A 19,778-nucleotide genomic window follows, 5' to 3' on the forward strand; every position below is an offset into this window, starting at 1 on the left:
TGCCGTTAACGGGGCCGCGCCGGACGCGGGGGGAAGGCACGAGCAGCACCAAGGAGAGGGCGGCTCAGGCCCCTGCCCGAGCCCCGGGCCCGCCCCCAGCACCGCTCGGCCGCCATACTGCGGGGCAACCCAAACTTGTTACACACGGGCACCAACTCCTCCTCCTCCTCCTGCCCCTCCCGCCGCCGCCGCCCTGCCCCCGCCGGCGAGGGGAGGAGGGGGCTGCGCCGGCCCAGCCCCAGCCGCGGGGAAGGCGCCGAGGCAGGCAGGCGCCGTGCGAGCGGAGCGCTGCAGCCCCCCGCAGGTAGGAGCGCCCGGCGGGGCGGGCTGTGCGCCGGCCGGGGAGGAGGAGACCGCCGCGGGGGGCGGGCGTAGAGAGCAGGAGGCAGCGGCGAGGGAGCGGTCGGCGCTGGGGCAGCGACCGTCCGTGTCCGCCGCGCCTTCTCCCGCCGAGGTGGGTGCGGGGCTGGGGGACCCGAGCGTGGGGGGGGGGAGTGGCGCGGCTGCTCCTAAGGAACGCAGTCCGTCCTGCCGCCTGACAGGGCCCGGGCCGCCGCTGGGCTCGGGCGGGGGGCTCGGGCGCTGGCAGCCCCCGCCTGCGACGCGGCCGGACCGAGAAGGAGAGGAGGAGCCTCCGGCTGCAGCAAATGAGCGAGGGCTGCCAGGTTTATAAATCTGCTTTTCCTCCCACCGCCCCCGAGCCCCGCTGAGTCCGGCGGCAGCGACCGCTGGCTGCGGCCCCGCCAGGTGCGTGCCCGGGGTGGCGGTCGGGCCCCCGCCGCCCGCGCTTGCCGCACCTGCCGCGGAGACGGGGTCCGGGGGCGCGCCCGATGGTGATGAGGACGGATGCGAGGCGTTTTCGCCTGGCTGAGAAGTGGTCGGTTTCCAAGGGCCAGCAGCTCAGGTTGCCAGGAGTGTGTCCGGGCGTTTCGGGGAGGCCGCTGTCTGCTGGGAGCCGCCGTCCCTCGTTGAGCGAAGAGCAGTACGCGGCACTGGGTGCTTGCCGTGGGGTAACCGGCTGCATGTGTTCTGAAGAGCTGTTATGTGTTGCTTTATTTTTTAGCTGTCACGAGAGTTTAAATCAGGTTTCCACAGAGGTGCTGAGTTTGCAAGGTACTGGTGAAGAAAGGGTTTTCTGTCCCCATTTGCCCCTCAGCTAATTCTGAGGGGATGTCCTCACTGCTTCCCGGAGGTGTGGGTTGTTGCATGGTATTTTCCGCGTATACAAAACTACGCATCATGGGCGTTTAAGGGAGAGGGATTGAGTGGATGAATGCAGCCGTGGTAACTTCATTGTTGCAGCTCCTTTCTATTACGTGACTGCCTTTAGCAGGGAGGGGAACAGGAGCTTGATCCTGACCTGGTGTAGTGTAGGAGGGAACCTGATGGATCTGTAGGTTGAAGGGATTTTTCAAGTCTGCTTTTTAGTTTAATGCTGAAACGTTTTCCTGCCTTCATGGCGTTATTGTCCTGTACCTCTTACGGGGAGTTACTTCGGCTGAAAAATGTGAAACATCGTCTTTAAGTTTATAGCACCCAGGTATTTCTAGTAGCTCTGGAAGTCAGTGTAGTAATAAAGCCTCTTTTTAAAAGAAAATTGAAATTCTCTCAGTAATTAGCACATGTCTGTTGAGTGCTTTGTGCCCATCAGGCTCAGAAATAGCTACTGATCTCATACTCCCTTTTGGATACCTGTATGGAGGTTTTGTTAGAGAACTATTTAATGACTTCTTTTATTAGAAAGAGTGCGAGCTCAGGCAGTTACGCAAGTGCGCCTAAAGGAAGCTGTGCTGGCTGCATGGATGGCGAATGTGGAGGCCGAGCCGGAGTGGGAGTATCGTTTACAAACTGAGTTAGAAAGGGGCATTGTAAGAGAGAGCCGAGTGGCTCGTGTTGGGTGAAACACTGTACGTACCATGTTCCCTGCTGTGCAGGGAAGAGGGTTTGTACCGTGTGCTGCCTGGGACGAGCAGGCTGTGGATGGATGGCCACTCGTTCTTTCTGATAGCAGAGATGAATTATAGGTGACGTTTTCCACTGGAAGCAAACGTGTGGCATGAGAATGTGTTACTGCGTTTATATGCTTAGAGGGGAAAAAAAAAAGGGGAGGCTTTGTAAATGGGAAGCTGGATTGACAGATGAAGTCTGTCTTTACTATCATCTCTTGGCTTGTAGAGGAAGTATTTAACCATCTCTCCCCCCTCCTCTGAAGCAATTACTTTATATAGCTTTTTCGATGGTCCAGGATTGCTACAGAGTCTGCTGACAAAAGCTGCTTGCATTCATACCTACCAGAATAGGTCTATAGCTGGTTTTTAAATTTCTCTCGTGTTTTTTTTTTTAAGAAACAAAAGCCATTGTAGCTAGTGGGGAGGGTGGTAGCTACTTCCACAACAAATTAAGTGTTTGATGTGAACGGTTCTGTTTCAAAACTCTAACACTGATTCATAGGTTTTTCTGGACACATACAGGTGTGCCCACAGATTTAATTTAATATGATGCGTTGCCATCTCTTTGCTGGTACTATGATTCAGTCTCCTTTCCTCCCCCCACCATCCCAGTCCCTGCATAAACAGCTATTACATTGAACACTTGATAACGTTTTCTTCCAAAATGCGTGGATTCATACCATTAAGAGGTCCTGCAAAAAGAAGAGATGTTCTAGATGCCTTGGCACATCCCATGCTGGCCTGCCTCCTGAGCAGCTGAGCCTCAGAGTTCCCTGCTCCGTGCAGCCTTTTGCTGGGGAGGAGCTGGCGAACTCGAGAGGATCTGTCGTCTGCTGAAGGCCACTGGGGTGGAGTTGAAAGCTGCACTGTGCTTGCTCTGCAGCGCACTCTTGTCCTCTCTCCCACCTGTCTTAGGGGGTGTGTGCCAAGTGAATATTTTCGTTTTAGAATACATTTTCTTAGCTGTTTTCTTGCAGGGAAGCAAGTGGGAGGTCTCTTTCAGTCATGTCGAAATCAATTATTGTTCTGGGCTGCTAGCATTAGATGTAATACTTGCATATGTCACCTAGTTTGCAAAAGGTGTTGGATAAGTAGCTAGGTGGTTGTGCCATAATCTGATTGTTAAGGATGGCTTTTCTAAGTGGGAGTCTAAATCAACAGAAATAAAATCTTGGAGCATTTCTATCATGGTTATGTTATCTTGGAACTCCACTGATTGATTGTTTTAGTTTTGGTTTTCTCCAGGAAAAAGGGAATCTCAAGCTAGTTGTTGCAACAGGGATTTTGTAGATAACAAGAATATAAAGTATTTCTCCTGAATGTTCAGAGCTGAAGTTATTTAACCCAGGTTTTGCCGTGCAGAGGTAATGAAATAATTGCCAAAGTTGACTAACATGTCTTGTAAGCCTCCAGTGCTTCCAAGTGTTGGATCTCATTGAATTAATATTTTGTGATTTGAATGAGTTGAAAAGTAGCTTCTGAAGGTATATGACCATTAAAGCATTATTCATGAGTGGGTGGTGATTGATGACGAGTCTTACTAAACTAAAAATCAAATACTTGTAGACATGACTGAGACAATTTTTCACAGTGTTTTAAATTCTGGGTTTTAAAGCATGTGAGAATAAGGTTTGAGATTTAAAGATGACAACAAAAACAAGTAAAGCAGATAGGAAACTTTCATTGTGGTGATATTAAACAGTTTGGTGGGGGAGTGTTCTCTGTTGTGCCCTATACTCAGTTGCTGTATGCCATGTTAATTAACTGAAGAAAGGTATGCTCATTTGGAAACTTGCATAATATACAAGGAGCTGGAAGTGCTTTTGGCTTTTTGTTTCGTTGCTTTTTCTCTGAAGTTTTCTGCCTCCTTTTTTCTGACTAGTAATTTCTCTGATGATAAAGCAATGTTTTATAAGGCCTTCTTCATCTGGCTTTGCATCGTAGTCCTGTGCCTGAGTGTTTAGGTAGATAGGTAAAAGAAGTGTATTGAAAAGAATGAAGAAAGTACCACTTAACTTTACTTATGTCTTGAGCTTGGGAAGTTGAAGTGCCTAAAGAGCTGCTTTTCAGTGGAGCATACAACTGGTTGAGTACCAGAAGGAACTTGGGAATGCCAAAAGGCACTGCCAAAGCTTCCATTTGCAGTTAACTTGCCTGTGTATTGATATAGCTGTGCAGGCTAGATGTGGAAGCTGTTTTAATTGTTTTCCTTCTGATACGAAGGTTTTGTCCTTGTTCTTGGATGGACTGATGAAAGGAACCAAGAATTACTTTTTCTGTTCCCATAGCTCTACAGCTACAAAGAGAAAAAGTAGAACTTCCTATTTCAAACTAATGTATGCTGTCATCCTGGATTGGGAAGTTACAGACCCTGCTGTCCAGAATGGGATTAATGAGGTCTTACATTTAATTGTATTCTGGCCAAACAGCTTTAATGTTCTTTTATCTGCCTGTAAAGTTCCAGGAACACGAAGGCCTGTTTAGCTTCTGGATGTGCTACTTTAGCCTGCTTTCATTCGCCGTGAGGGAGGATACTGCCTGCAGTAACAAGTATGTCGAGCTCCTCTTCTAGCCAAGGGTGTCCAAGAGCTGCTGTGTTTCCTCCTGCTCCCTGTAACACCAAGTTGTGGTGCACTGAGCTTCTGGGTATGTCTGTCTTTCTGAAAACAAAATTAATAAATGTACCAGAGCTTACTTCTACTAGGTGTAGTGCTTTCTCTTTTTTGATTATGGGATGGAGGCGGGAAAGAAGACTTGTATTGAATGAAAGGTCATGAGTGTTTTTTTCAGTACTGTAACTCTGAGACTTTTGACACATCAGTCTTTTAAAGCACTAAATAGCAGCTTTTACTTCAAGAGTATGTTGTTCTGTACTGAGGGAGCCAGTTCTTGCGGCCTGGGTGAGGGGACAAAACAGGTGCCAGAATAATAAAGAACTGTAAACAGATGAAAATAATAATAAAAATCTGTAGATGTAAGCAGATAAGGAACTTAGGATAAAGACTACACATTGTTAATTGAAGATCATGTTTAAAGTTTAGAACCAAGTTTGTTGGTACAAGAAATAGTGGACACATTTTTATTTTTCTCTGCTCTTCCACCTATTTCTTTTTGTCTCTGTTCATGTACAGCAGTGAACTCATAATCCACTAGGCATTTTCTGCATTGATCCTCTTAAAAAATTAGTATTAGCCTATATATGAAGCAGGCTAAAGAGGATTGAACACTGCTGCAAAATTAGTACCTGTTGGCCTCATGGGAAGGACAGGCAGGTTCCCTGTTTCTTGTATGGAGCCTGGTTGTGTGTTCCACTGCAGGGTTGTGCAGGCTGAGCATATATGTTATTGATAAAAGCACTGGTATGGAAGTGACTTGGGAATATATGGAGTTAGCAGACTGGGAAATTGTGATGTCGTTCGTGCATCTGATTACGTAGCTGGGAGACAGAAATGAATATGCAAAGCAGGGCAGGGTTTATGGAGATGGCTAGTTCTACTGGGAAAGCAGGGAGGAGAGGAGAAACTTTTACAGACTTGGTTAGCTCTTTGCTGGTGTACAACAGAGAGACCAAAGGTTGCCTGGAACCTAAAGCAGGTCTGACTGAACTGCAGCAAGGCGAGACAATGGGGAGGCTGGAGTTCCCTGTGCCTGAGTAAAACCTCCAGGTCCATACAGATTTGCATACATTGCAAATGGCAGAGCCAAGGAGTAGGGGGAAGAATGCATGAAACGTGATTATAGTTCTTGCTTTGTTGAAGAGTGGTTTTCACAGCCAGCCTTTAACAGTATTTCTGAGTTTTTTTCCTTCTCTCAATATAAAGAAGGCATTCTTCTTGCCCCAAATCGTTGATTTATAAGTATATGCTCAGTTGTGCTTTTTTTTAATAAACAAATGATACTGTATGAACTTTGCCATTGAATATACAAAGAGATGAATAGAAATGTGAAGGCTTTTTGTTTTTGTAGAATGTCTTTGTTCTCATTTCCACTGAAAGAGATAATGAGTTACAATTGTGTGTTACTGGAAAAATAATGCAGGATGTGGGGAAGAGACCTAGAGATGTGGAAGCTCTTGGATTTATATGTGAATTCTCTCTCTGTGTAGATTTTAGATATTCTGGGGAGAATGGAGCAATATAGACTTTTTAAAAAACAAAATGCACATTGAATTGACGTCTTAAATCAGGTCATTGAAGTTGTGCTTGACATTGGTTAGGTTTGTTGTAATTGAACTCATAATTCTGGAACACTTCAGAAGGAGCTGTTGTTGGTTTTGCTGAGCATGATATGGACTGGTCAAAGTTTGTGTGAGGACACATTTAATTCCATAATTTAGCTCCATAAAATGCATTCATTAGTTTACCTTTCTGGTTTGCAGATCATTTCTTGTGACAGTAGGAAAGACTAAACTGGCAATACTGTGTGGTGTTTGGGACTGTCATATGGGCATGGACAATACTGGTTTGTTTACTAGAATTACAGTAACTTGTAAGAATGCATGTCAATGCAGTATTTTACATATACTCTTCTCTGTGCTTTCACCTCATCTAGTAATGCTTGAATTTATTTAGAAGATATTTATTAAGTCACATTTAAGAAATAAAATCCCAGTTGTTGCAAGCAGAACACTTAACTGTTCAGTAAAATCAGATGAGACTCTTTTTGTTTGTCTGAGGATGTAAGGAAGACAGTTTGTGGAATGGGGGGATCATTGGACCAGCTGATACAATGACAGGCTTTGGGACAATCAATATTCTCTCGACCTAATCTTATAAAATATTTATTGCCCTTCTTTCTGAGCCCCATCTTGGATGTTCTCAGTAGACTGTAATTCATGCCAGACATTGCACTGTGGGCCATGAGGTATTGCTGTGTCTAAATCTGTACTTAGTTTGAGTACTGTAAGAACTCTCTGCAAAGCATTTAAGAAGAGAAGAGTGGTCTGCGCACAGAAGTTAATAATCAGGCCCTCATCTTTTTTTTTTTTTTGTGTGGGTGGAACGTAGCTGAGGCTGGGCGTATGCCTGCTGAGGTTGCCCTCTAGTACAGGGACCTGCACAAATGCACTCTCTTGACCTCTCAAAATAACGACAAAAATCCAAACGAAACAACCCCCCCCCCCCCCCCCCCCCCGCCATGACAGCAACAACAAAACGATCCAAACCGGCCAAAAACACGCACACAACCCCCCCTAAAACAAAAACCCCAGTAGCAAGCTTTAGCTGTCTGCAGACTTTAGGAGTCTGCTGAACCAGTGCTATGCTTAAAGGTTTTTTTTTCTCCCATATAGCTGTTGTTTCTGTTCACTAAAAGTGCCCTAAAATGGCCAGAGGCAAGAAATTCAGGCATTCTTTTTTCCACTCAGCAATTGAATATAATTACTAAGGATTTGCTGTAGGTGAATATGTATGCGCACACAGATCCCCATCTGTGTATGGCTAGTTGTACCCCACCCAAAGTGTCTATTTGTCAGAAAATTATTGATTGATCAGACCTGTAGGTGTAAAGAAAATAAGTGCCTTTGATGGAATTAGTGTCTCTGCCAAGAAAGCAAAGCTACAAAAAACTCTGCAAAGCCATTAAAAAGTGTCTGTATTTTGCACAGTGGTAGTAATTAATGTTTTCTTTCCTGTTAAAATCTAGTCTTATTTAGATGTGAGAGTGACTGCCTTTTTCTTGATTAAATTGTTGGGATTGTTGAAAATCTAAATGTTTAGATGTTTGGCCCTATGGAAATAAATTTACTGCTTAGTTATATCTTACTTAGGTTTTACTCAGCATCAGTGATACTGATAAACTGCCTTGAAAGGTCATCTTGATTATCTTCTAGGTAAGTGAGACATAGAATGTAGTTTCATTTCTTTGGTACTGGAATCAGTTGTGAAGGATTGCGTGATGAATATGTGAGACCTTTCCATAGGCTTAAGAGCTTTTATCTCTACAATTTCCTCTCTCTGAAGAGTTAAAAAATAAAAGAACCAACCCATAGGTATACATTCACAGTATATTAGCTGTTTAATGTACTTGACTAGCTATTTTTAATGAGAGTCAATACTACTGAAATAGTTTCTTTCTTAAGATATGTAGATAAATTTATTCTAAATGTATGTTAAATCTTACCTTTTATGTGTCTAAAGGATTTATTACTCCAATGTCAGAGGGTATGTGGCACAAATCGACTTCATACAAACATGTGACTGTATAAATGTGTATATTGGCTCATGTGTGTATTAAGATGTTGATAAGAACGCATTTTTAGATGGTTGAATTTGCCTCTTTGGAATTAATTTAAAATAATATTTTAAAAAGGCATCTGTTTTGCAATTGCCTTGAAATGGGCTGCCTATGGTCATAAATTGTGGATCAAATGGTACATGCCGATATCCAGGAATTCCACTGAGATTTTTTAAGAACTTCTTTTTCCCTCTTTAGCACTGACAACCATCAGAGGATTATTCAGACGCTGTCTTGTGTTCTCTAATTTAATTGTTGGCTTTTATGAGAGTTCAGTTCCTGTTGCTGCATGTCTGCCTCTGTTTTTCATCATAGCTCTGCCTTCCATCTTCTGGAATAGGATGGAGAGTTATTGTATGTCAATTGTTTTGGAAAAAGGAATTTCTCAGCAGATTATGAAATGATGCTCTTGATCAGGTGGAGCATCTGATGGCCTGTGCAACATCTGGTTTCTGATTAGTGTTTGCTGAGAAGGCAGTATACTTTGAAGATGAATTAGCTGTAGTGTGAGGGAGGGATGATGCTGAAGTGGATTTGGGAGCGTGTCCGGGGGGAATGGGCAAGTGCAGCAGAAAGTCACTTGAGCAGGAGTAGTTACTGTTTGTCTGTGGACGGTAAATGGAGTCAGCTGTGCTAATTTCTATGTGGTAAATGGCCTCTGAGAGTCAAAGGTGCTAATGTGGCCCTGTCATTACAAGGTGTCTGGCAGGGAAGGGAGCTTTGAGGTTTCCACAGAGAGATGTTGGCCTGCATATTTCCATGGCAACAGCCATCCTGTACGCGTTTAAAACCTTTGATTAAAGATACAGAAGGGAGGGGGAGATGTTTTTAAAGTTACAAATGTATAGCTTTAACTTGATCTTTCATTTCAACAATATCCCTTATTTACAGTCCTTGGAGTGTGGAGATATTTATAAGGAACAGAGCTGTCCTTTTCCCATTTGACAGACTCTGAGATGGCATTTGGGGGCATCAGTGATGTTCTGGAGATGAATATCTGACATTGATTGTAGCTGCACCAACATCACTCCACCAGCTTAGTTGCTGTTTGTTCACATTAGTGTATTTTGTACCAAAATTCTACTCAAAGTTTATTATGCAAGGGGTTTGTTACTCTGATAAAAGTGTTTGTGAGAATTTGTGCAAGAATTTTAAATAAGTTAGAGACAAAACTACTAAATTGTTTTAGATGGTGTGATCTATTTTTTTTATCTTTTACATAAGCAGGAAAGGTGAGTTTAGCGCACATCCTCACCACATGGCTTAGAAAGTAACAAGACTTCTAGTTAAAAAATCTTTTCAAAATTTATTAACTAATAAAACACTACTAATAAAGCTATTTATACTTTAACTTAATCTTTAAATATTTTATCATAAAGACTCATGCTACAGAGTAAGCTTTCTTAACTAATCATAACACACAAACCTACAATACTATACCCTAAAACTCTAAACTTTCCTCTACTTAGTTTAATGTGTTTCTACTTTAAACTATAAATCCACATTCTCACTTCCAACACCTAAATTTAGAAGACTTTTCCGAAGTCTCAGATCAAATCCTATGTTTAGTTCTAAGCTTTGTCTTACAAGCCCAAAGTTTTGAGAATTCCCTGCATTTCAGATTCCAACATTTGTGGAAACAAACTGCTAATTCTCTGTTGAATAAAACTTATTTTGAAAGCGGAGGAACATGAGATAGCCTAAACTGTAGTTTCTTGAGCAGTATAGTAGCTGATGTGCAAAAACCTTACACTGGAGGGGACAACAAACTGTTCCTGCAGAAACTTAGGCTTTCTCTTGTCTTGCAGGCTATGTGGAAGACGTATTTGTGCTTGCTGCATCTTCAAATCTCTGCCTCCTTTCCCCATCTCTGTGTTCTTGACAGTATTTTGCTTCATGCAGTGGTGGCTGGGTATCAGGATTGCAAAAGGAGTGTTCTCTGCCCAGGTTAGCTGTTCTTATTTGTAATTCTCAGGTACACCATGTTGCACTTCCCGGGAATTTTTGTTACCAAAAAGCACTAGAACTTTGCCACCCACCACTTTTCTTGGATCATCCTTGTGAAGAAATAGCGAATTACTTTTGCGTTTCACGTTTATGCTAGAAGAAGTTGAGCTGTAATACTGGAACTAATGCAATGGGACCTTTGCAGAAGGATGAAATAAAACTCTCTTCTGTGCCTTTACTTTGGACAACTAGGCTGTCTTTTTGCTTTGGACTGATCAGTGGTGACTCTAGGTGAGGCCGTTGCTGTCTTGGTGAGGGAAAATGACAGATATCTTGTCATGACTGCATGCAGAATCACTCCAGCATTTTGCCATCATTTCTTTCAGAAGGAAGAGGTGTACAGATGCTACTAAGCTTAGTGGTTGGTGATTGATAGTTTAAATGGACAGAGTTGCCTAGGGTTGTCAAAACAGGAAATTTTAGTGCTGCAGATGTATTGTTCCATCTGAATTGCTAAGGCTGAGCAGACTGTGGTTACTACGAGCCTCAAGTACTGCTTCTGCCTTGACCATGAAGCAAAGCACCCTTCATGCTGCACTTATACAGATCCCTGATGTTCCTTGAGAGAGTTTTTGGTACTGAACGACCCAGTTGGTTACCGTGGAAAGTTCATAGTGACTATGCAAACAGGACTGGAAAGTTCATGATGCTGGAAGATATCCCAGAAGGATGGAAGGATAGTCTCCATTATAGATGAGATCGGGAAAAGAATACTTGGAGGAGAAATTATAAAGTATTGCAAACTCCCTTTTTTTATTTAGGCTGCAAAGGATAATGATCCTGTTACTAATCTGTGTAATTTTTTATTAATTCCCATGTGTTTGGAATGGTTTACAGTGACTTTTGATATTAATAAGTATTTCTGCTCACTTTGAAATACGAGATATGTGTTGTCTGCTAGGGATCTAAGTAAAAGCAGAAAACAGGTCTTTGTGACATCCGGACCACATATCAAATGGACATCGCAGCATAGTTACAGCATTTCCATCCATTTTCTCGAATTAGAAAGGTCAGTATGGGTGTTTGGTTTTTTTTTTTTAAAGTAGGCAGAGGATGAGGCATTGTTTTGACAATTTTTTGTTTTAAGCAGAGTTAAACAGATGCATTTTAAAGCCAAAGTAGCTTTTGGGTCAAGTTGCCTTAGTGCCTGAATGCAAGATGTCATGCAGGTGGATATAGTAACGTCCAGGAAGACCATGATCATGTCTTCTGAGAGAAGAGTGCTGTCAGTAAAACACCAGTCACAACCCCCCTCTCTGGGGTTTTGTTCTGGTGATTACCACTGGAGAAGGAAGTTGTGCTGTTTTTTTCAGCTTCTGCAATGTGGCAGAAGGACATTCCCATAGCAGTTTTAGTGCTAGGAATGGATTGGAATAATGCTTGAGAGTAGAAAGCATTATTTGTTAGCTAGCTTCTCTCTCAGTTACAGCTAAGATTCTAACCACTGTTTTAGGGTCCTGAAAACTTGTTTGCAAACTTTATGAGGATTTATGTCCTGTGTAGAGGATAATAGAGAATAATAGAGAATAAAACCAAGCAAGATCCAGATAAATAACTTTAATTGAAACTGCCTAAAAGGGAGATAGAGATGTCTAGAGGTGGGAATTAAGTGGTCTAAAGGATACTGAAAGTGTGTGTTCGAGTTTGTAGATGGGTACGTAAAATGCAGAACAGACTCTGATGATCTGAACATGTGCTTCTGGTTGGAGAGGTGCTGTGGCAGCTCTGAGCTTGAATGTTCAGACCATGATGTTTGGGTAGTCTTTGAACATTTTGCCCTGATCCTGAAATGTCTGCCTGGATAAAGCTCAGCTGGAATAGATATGCATCTGTAAGATAATACTGTAGCCTTTGTTCGGGTTTTGCAGAGAAAATGAAAAATGTTTGGCTTCTGTAAAATGTTTCAATGATCTCACTAGGAAGAGCAGTGTGGATTTTTAATGTAGTACTTACATTACAGCCAGTAACACCAGGATTGCTGCCGTGACTTCAAAACTTCTTCAGATGTGATCAAATGACTTCAGCAGGCTCTTTTGAGACCTTTCCTGAGGTGTTGAAATCCTTTGTGGTTGCATGAGTTCAAGATGTTAAAGCCCTGAGATGTAAGACTTTATAGAGTCAAAAATTGTACATGTAGCTCAGATTCTGTATTTGGTTACTTAGGTAACGTGCTATTATTTTTTTTCTTTATACATTGCCACCCCTGAGCGTGCCCTCTGTTCAGATAGATGAACCCTTTGGTTAGGGTTAAAATTAATCAAATATTGACAGTAAAGCCAAAAGCATTTTTATAGGCCATACTATCAGAAGGTGGCATATATTAAGATTCTCGTGGGAGGCAAGAGAAAATGAAATTTTATTTGCTGAGATACTGAAAATAAGGATGCATATCAATTCTAGCATTCAAAGAGGGAAAGTACAGTTTTGAGCCACTGTTTGTTTTGGCAAGTCATTCTTTTTCAAATGCATTGATGGAACTGTTTGTACTGTCGTGAGCCAGAACAATGTCAGGTGGATACTGCATGTACTGGAACAAGCAACTTTAGTGTTTCCTGAATCATCCTGAGTAGAGGAATGTGAAGGACAAAACTGTAATAAAAACGGATGATTATTGCTTTTCACTGAAAGAGAAAAGTTGTAGCTAAAATTCAGCTTAGTTTAAATTCTTATGTTTCATTTCCTTTACTCCAAAGGAGTTCATAAAAACATAGTTGATACCTTGCTTTTGAAGACAAGTGTATTCCATGTGACTTAGAAGTCAGGCTTCATTAAAATTAAAATCACTTTAGTCTAAATTTTAATATCAAGCTTCTCAGTAATTGTTTTAATGTGAATTTTTAATATAATAAAATAATAAATAATATTTATTATTTAATATTAATATTTATTTAATAATAAGAATTATTAAAAATAACAAATAAATAAAATAATAATAAAATAATTTTTAAATTAAAACTGCAAAGATACAGTTGGTGTAGTGTGTTTTTAGTGACTGATAAGTGTATGTTGTTATATAAATCAAGTTACATATGTAGGTGTTTCTAGTACCTAGGACAAAGATGTATTGTATATAAAGCTTGTTTTTCAGTCGCCTTAAATTCCTAATACTATCACGTACATCAAATTACACACATAGCTGTTTGTTCTCTTTGCACATTGGCAGAGATTTTCCAGACTCATGCCGAACCAGTAGTGGCATTTGTGCCAAAGGGTTGAGTGTTTGGAATAAGAGGGAAGGCGTGCAGTATCCAGGGCAGCACTAGCAGTGTGACGATGGTGTTTTCTGGGGCTCTGCTGTGATTTGTATCACAAATCTGTACGCAGATCAGTCTGTGTAGCGATTGTTCAAAATCTTGTATTTGTATTAGTACTTTGAGTGCCTGTGTTTGTGGCAGAGGCAGGGAGTGGGAAGGTAAAAGCTGTTAACTGTTCATGCACAGCCATATGAAGAATTCATCAGAGGCTCTGTCGTGGCCCAGCTGTTAGCCAGCAAGTTACCCATCGGAGTAAAGTACTTGTGCTTGTTTTGGGGTTGAACTTTGTGGCAGGTGGAAATCAGGAGTTCACCTAAACAGCTGAGTGTGTGCTGTGGTGATGGTGGCATGTGTCTGGACTTTGGCTGTAACTCACTGCTCAGCTCTTTGGCAGGAGGACAGTGTGATCTGGTTTTAAAGCCTGAGGTCTCTGAGAGGCGTGTGAAACAGCCTAGCTCTGAAACTGCTGAAGGGGGAGAAACTGTGATAGCAAGGAGGATCAGTAATGAAGCTTAATGCTTCTTGTGGCCATCTGCAGAGTTGAAAACGTTTTAGTGAGGTTTGCTGTTCGTTTTGTAATGGGCGGTCATGTAGGCATGCATCACAGAGGCATACATTGATTAATCAAGAAAGTGTTTCTAGTGAGAACAGGAAACACTTAGAAACCTGAGCTTTTTATTAGCACTTCCCATTTCCTGTCCAGCCTCTCTGTTTGGTGAAATACAGGAGTTTTACTCTGGAATTAAATGCCTTCATTCACAGCATTAAGTGGCAGCAGTGATGACTGTTGCTGTGGGAGCCTCACTGAGGCTCCAGCCTGCTTAATGGCCATGACAATCTGGCAAAACTTTCTTGAACCCAAGGTTTCTTTATCTGCTTACATTGCTGCCATGTTTCTTCAAGTTTCTCAGGATGCCTTGATCATTTTCAGGATATAAAGCACTTCTTACTTTTGTATCTCCCAAAGTACAGTTTGAGAGGTTCTTTCTCCATTTTCAGAACTGTGATTTAATTTTAATTCCTAATTGTATTTGTTTTTCAGAGTTTGTGTGAAAAGGTTGAAAGTATTCCTGTATTACTGCGATGTGACTTAAAGCAATGGTAGTTTAATCTTTTGTAGTTGATGAAAATGTGAGCTTTAAATAACATTCAAGAAGCAGAGAAGAAATATAAGAAGAAATATATGAGAGTTTGGGGAAGTAGTTGTAAAGGCTTTTTAAGCTCTCTTTCAGCAGTCACACTGTGCCTGATAAAGCCAAATTAGGTAGTTCCCTTTATGAGGAAAAGAGGGACTTGGAGGTTGTGAAAGGATGATGTTTGTTGCTTTCACAATTAATGAGTTCCATTTTCAGCAAAAATCTAAAGACTTTAGGCTCATGTCGTATTGGTGGCCTTATGGTTCTACCAGTGCTGTCATATTCTGGTGGCATTCGAGGGCCCCAAACAGGCAGATGTGTTAAGAGTTTGTGGTACCTAAATGCCAGTGGGAAGCATGGTCATTGCCGCATGAAGTAGTTTGAAAGAAGAAAGTGAGCCTTATGGAAGGAGGAGATGCAGAATTTTGAAGATAATTTGAGTGGTCTTGCTCCTTTGCGTCACTCAACTTTGCCTTTGGCTGTTATATCTGAAAATGCTTTCTAGGTAAGTCTTTCTGTGGAAGTGAATCCCAAATGCTTGGAGGAGGGAAAGGTCGCAGTAGCTGTTAGTTTATGGTATATACAGCAAAATTAAAAAGGTATGGGGCAGGGGATATAAGCATCAGCCACGTGTTTGAGCTGTGTGGCACAGACATCAAGAGTTAGGAAGGGCGTGGAGTTGGGAAGGATGGAGAGCTGTATAAAAAGAAAGATGTGTGGGATTTACATTTTCTTACAGAAAGGGTAATGTCTAGATTTTCAAGTGAATGTGTCATGTGGAAAGAGAAGATGACTTGCTGTGAGAAAATGCTTCCATGCAATTTCTAGATGCTGATGTTTCATTGTGGAGTGAAATTATAGTGTGTATTACTGATCTGATGAAAGGTGAAATACGTATTATTCTGATTCACACATTACCTTCTTGGTATACCCACTGCAAGTATATCAGCAGAGCCCATGATCACGTTTTTCTTCTCCTGGCCTCCAATTTGCTGAGAAAAAGGTAACTAGTTTTATTTTCTAAGGTATTTGTGCAGAGAAGTAAATTCATTGCATTTTGTAAATCTAGTGGAATTTTACTGATACCCTTCCTGTGCCAGAGCATTAGAACTTGCAAACGTACTGATGCTGATTACTATATTCACACTATGATAAAAATTTAAAGATAATGCAGTTGATTATTGCTTGTGTTTTTGCATCTACGTATACCAAATATGCTGGAAATTCATTTCTACAGATGAATTTTCCCTAAGGTTTGTATTCAGGCTGCACTGATTGATCCTTGGCATAGTTGTATCAATAAGCTAAGTCCTAATAGGCAGCTGGTAATAGAACTGGGTTTTTAGAGGGGAGCCTTATTGGCGTATGGCTCTCATTATGGGGCACTACCACATCTAAAGTCATTTTAGTTCTTGATGTTGCAGTAGTGCCGTGTAGGGATGGTGCGATTGCTCCAGGGAGAAGATGGAAATGCCTCACATCACTCAGCTGTCCTCCTGCTGATTAAGGAGTGACACTGTCCGAGATGCCTTTAGGAGGCAGGCAATTATTTTCAGACAGAGAGATGTTAACCAAGAACTGAAGCCTTATGGGAACAAAGGATAAGCAGGGCTGGAGAGAGGGGAGGCTATTCCCAAAACATTTATTTTGCTGCTTTTTAGTATTAGTGTCTCTTGAGAAAGTCAGCTCACAAGTGCTAAATGCTTCACCATGTAAATGGAAAACCTGTGTGAAGAGCTAAGTGTTCCCTGTTTCATATTCTTTATCTTTACATTTGCTCAAATGTAAAAAAACCTAGTGCTAATTTGCATCCTGTTAGTGAGACCAGCACTGCTCTTTTTTCTTTCTACTCATTTCAGATAGTATTTTGGGGGTTGTTTTGTTTTTGTTTCAATACTGATCTAAAAGCTAGTTTTTTAAGCAGCAAAGGGATTTATATCCAGCAGGCTGCTGCCATGTGGTCATTATTTTTGTGGCAGACTCATTACTTGATGACAAAATTCAGGGCATTGCCAACTGCTCAAGGCAACCATTTGCTACTGTCCTTGTAATAGAGCTCTCAGAACAGCCATGAAGCTTGAGTTGCAGGTAAGAAATTAATTTTTTAGATATTTTGTTAGGCAGAGTAAATTAAAAGTTCATTTAGAGATTCTTCTAGTAAATGAGGTGTCACAATAGGGAATAATTTAGTGGCAGTGGAAAAGAATTTAACTTGTAAAATGGTGTAATCTAGGCTCCAAATGGGAGAGGTTTACATGTTGTAGTCACTGTTGACTGATCAATTTCATGATATCATAACTAACAATGAAGCTGTTTAAATTGCTTAGCAGATTGAAGTTTCCTAAACTGACTCTTGAGTCATGTTGCCTATGTAGAGATTAATTGTAAGTGTTCTTATGTGTACATCTACATCAGGATATCTTTCTGTGACTAGTTTTCATCATTTCTGTAATAGCCTTGGTTCATTTGGAGACATACAGTTTTAGTCCCCAAGAACAGCAATCCCTCAGTAAGGGCCTCAGTGTTGTCTACTAGGACCTACTGGGAAGCTGTTTTCTTTGTTGTTGTTGTTGGTACATTGTTTATACATACTGTATGTTTTCTATTGCCATACAGCCTAAATGTGAAGAAATCGTGAAAAACACTGATACCTGTTTTGAGTAAATTGTAGCTGAACAATTGGCTGCTTTGTTTGCACTGTAAGTGTGCAAAACTGTAACTTGAATCTTGAGATTTATTTTGAAGATGTCAGTCTTTGGTGTGATTTTTAGAAATGTATACAGAATAATCTGTGTTTAGAAAAGTGGATGGCAGCTGCATATCACTATTTTTTGCCCAAAGACATAAAGTTAGATGAATAAATGGGGGTTGGGATGACAGGCACAGACCTCAGTTGTGCTTGTGCTCTAGAATGTACTATTGCATTTTCTGGTTATTGCTTTTGAATCGTGCCAGCGCTTTTGCTTTTATTGAAACTTGTGGTATGTATTGCATAACTAGCCCTTGCTTCTTCTGGTTTTGTGATTTTTAAAAATTTACCTGTACCTTGATTATCAGCATCACTGAAGCTCACTTGAATAAGTAAATAGAATGCACTCTGCATAAATGCAATATCAGTAGGGTGTTTGGAAATGTGTGCAAAACAAAAGGGCAAACCAAGAATAAAATCTGCCTTTTAGAAGGCATCAGAACAATCTTTTATGCTTGTAAAAGATCTCTTTTCTTTAATCGCAAGAGTCTTATTATACTGAAAGGATACTGTTACATTTTAATTACATTGATGCTTTGTCTAATAAAAAGAATGTGGAGGTGAATCTGTGTGCACTTTGAGAAGCTAAGAATTTAAGAAGAAATTTACCTGGTAGTCACTTATCGTGTATATTTTCTTCAGTATTTTTTCAATATGTTAATTATTCTTTAATATGTTTTAATTTGACCTTTAGTCAAGGTCTCACTGAACCTTTGAATTCCCAGTGAGTTTTTAGATAATTTGGTCAGAAAAAGAAGACTAAAACTGGAGCAATGACAGAAAAGCAGATTCAGAGAAATGAATGTTTGTCATTGAGTTGTTTATTGGCAGTTGCATGTGCAGTGCTGTCTGAAGTTCGATGTCATAAAATTTCTTTTTCTCTCCTACTATGACAAAAAGGTGTGTATATTTATGTTTATTTCCAGGGAGATCAGCAGACAGCAGACTAGAGATGATGATGTAGTGTGCAAAATGGGGAAGGATTTTGTAACAAATGAGATGATGGCAAACAGAAAAAATTGGATACCTCTCTTGAGGAAGTCTGTCTTTGTTGGGGGGGGGAAAATCTCCTGAAGAATGTAGCTGAGTGGATGGTGTGCATAGATCAGTGTGCAGGGAGCACAGAATGGCTGCAGGCAGCGGAGTAGAGTTTGGTCTGATGGTGGTAGGTACTTCAGGAAGAGTTAGCCACAGCAGGCTTTTTTTTTGTTTTGGTTTGGTTTTGGAGGCTGCTGGGAGATGAGGATTGTTTTTGTGGGTGCAGGTGGTTTTTCTTTGCAGTCGGAGGGATTTGAGAGGGTGGTCCCATCTATCTGTGGGAGATGTGTGTGATACAGACCTGCTTTTCTCGTGAATGGCTGAAACCTGGCACATGGCGTAACTTTCATTGGGGAGCGGTAAGCTGATACTTCTGGTCTGCAGTAGCTATCATTGGTGTTTTGCTCTCTCCATTTTCTGTCTGGGTATGTAGCTGTGTCTGCTTTTTCCTATTCCTTTCTCTTTTTTTATTTTAAGCTAATGTCACATGACTGCTGTCTTGCATAAGTCTCTACAGCTTTATTTATTGATGCACTTGAGTACAGACTATTATTTTGTCTTTGCTTTTGTTCCTGTCACTAATGTGGTAGTTAGTTTTCCCCTGAGCTCTGCAGGTGCTGGCAGACAGGAGCAGAGGTGCCGGTGCTCTTGGGCACCTCGGGAGGTCCTCTGCTCACCTGGCAGCGGTGCCTGCTGCTGTGGGAGCCTCACTGAGGCTCCAGCCTGCCTGTTGGCCATGGCCTCCACTGCAGGCCATGGGCAGCCATCTCCAGGAATAAGAGCATGGGAACTGGCTGTTAGGGAACCTCAGATGGAGCCTCTGGGCAGCCCAAGGTGTGAGGGCATAAACCGCAGCCAGCGGTAGCAAGTGGAACTGAGAGTGTTTCTCCCGTGAAAGTTGTGTCCCTCTCCACTGCTTCTTTCATTTTACACAAATCACATTTTACCATTTTTTCTTTTCCTTTTTAGCCTACAAAACCATGAATTTGCCAGATAATTTTCATAATGCTGTTTTTATTTATATGCTGTGCATTACTGCTTTTTAGTAAAGGAATTGCGCTGTAGACTTCAGCTGAAGAAGTGTAGTTGCAGATTAGAAGTGGACAGTGTTCAGGTTTTCTTTCTCATTATTCTGTCAAGAATGAAATGGTTAAAACAATGAGAGGTTTCCGGTTACCATGTTTGTATCAGCTGACTACGTGTTTTTCTTATTAATGAACTGTAGCTGGGTAGTTGGCATCTGCTGTGAGGGAGTGTGAATGGGAGAGGGAAATGATCAACCATCAGTTTTGTGACTTTGCTTTGTAGCTATTTAACATAGTGCAATAAAACTTAGCAATTTTGGCAATTCAGAATGATGCTGGCAGTCTCACATTGTTTTCTGTGTGAACAAACTAGCTGTGACTGTTCT

The 19,778-nt window shown here is 41.3% G+C and overlaps 1 protein-coding gene across 11 annotated transcripts in view; it reads left to right on the plus strand.

The window, feature by feature from the left end:
* The first annotated feature begins 225 nt into the window (after window positions 1–225).
* The window catches only part of SEMA4D (semaphorin 4D), a 99,676-nt gene continuing 80,123 nt past the window's right edge, over window positions 226–19,778 (plus strand). For 7 of the 11 annotated variants that reach the window (XR_008483271.1, XM_054281256.1, XM_054281279.1 and 4 more), the window contains exon 1: window positions 369–454. The gene's annotated coding sequence lies outside the window, so the exon portion shown is untranslated. Of the gene's footprint in view, window positions 305–368; window positions 455–696; window positions 748–19,778 lie in introns of those variants that run through there. The other 4 variants (XM_054281204.1, XM_054281224.1, XM_054281218.1 and 1 more) reach the window with 4 other exon arrangements.

This window comes from Melozone crissalis, unplaced genomic scaffold, assembly GCF_028551555.1.
Source record: "Melozone crissalis strain CALT ecotype California unplaced genomic scaffold, PUWL_Pcris_2 ptg000005l_1, whole genome shotgun sequence".
NCBI classification, from domain to species: Eukaryota; Metazoa; Chordata; class Aves; order Passeriformes; family Passerellidae; genus Melozone; species Melozone crissalis.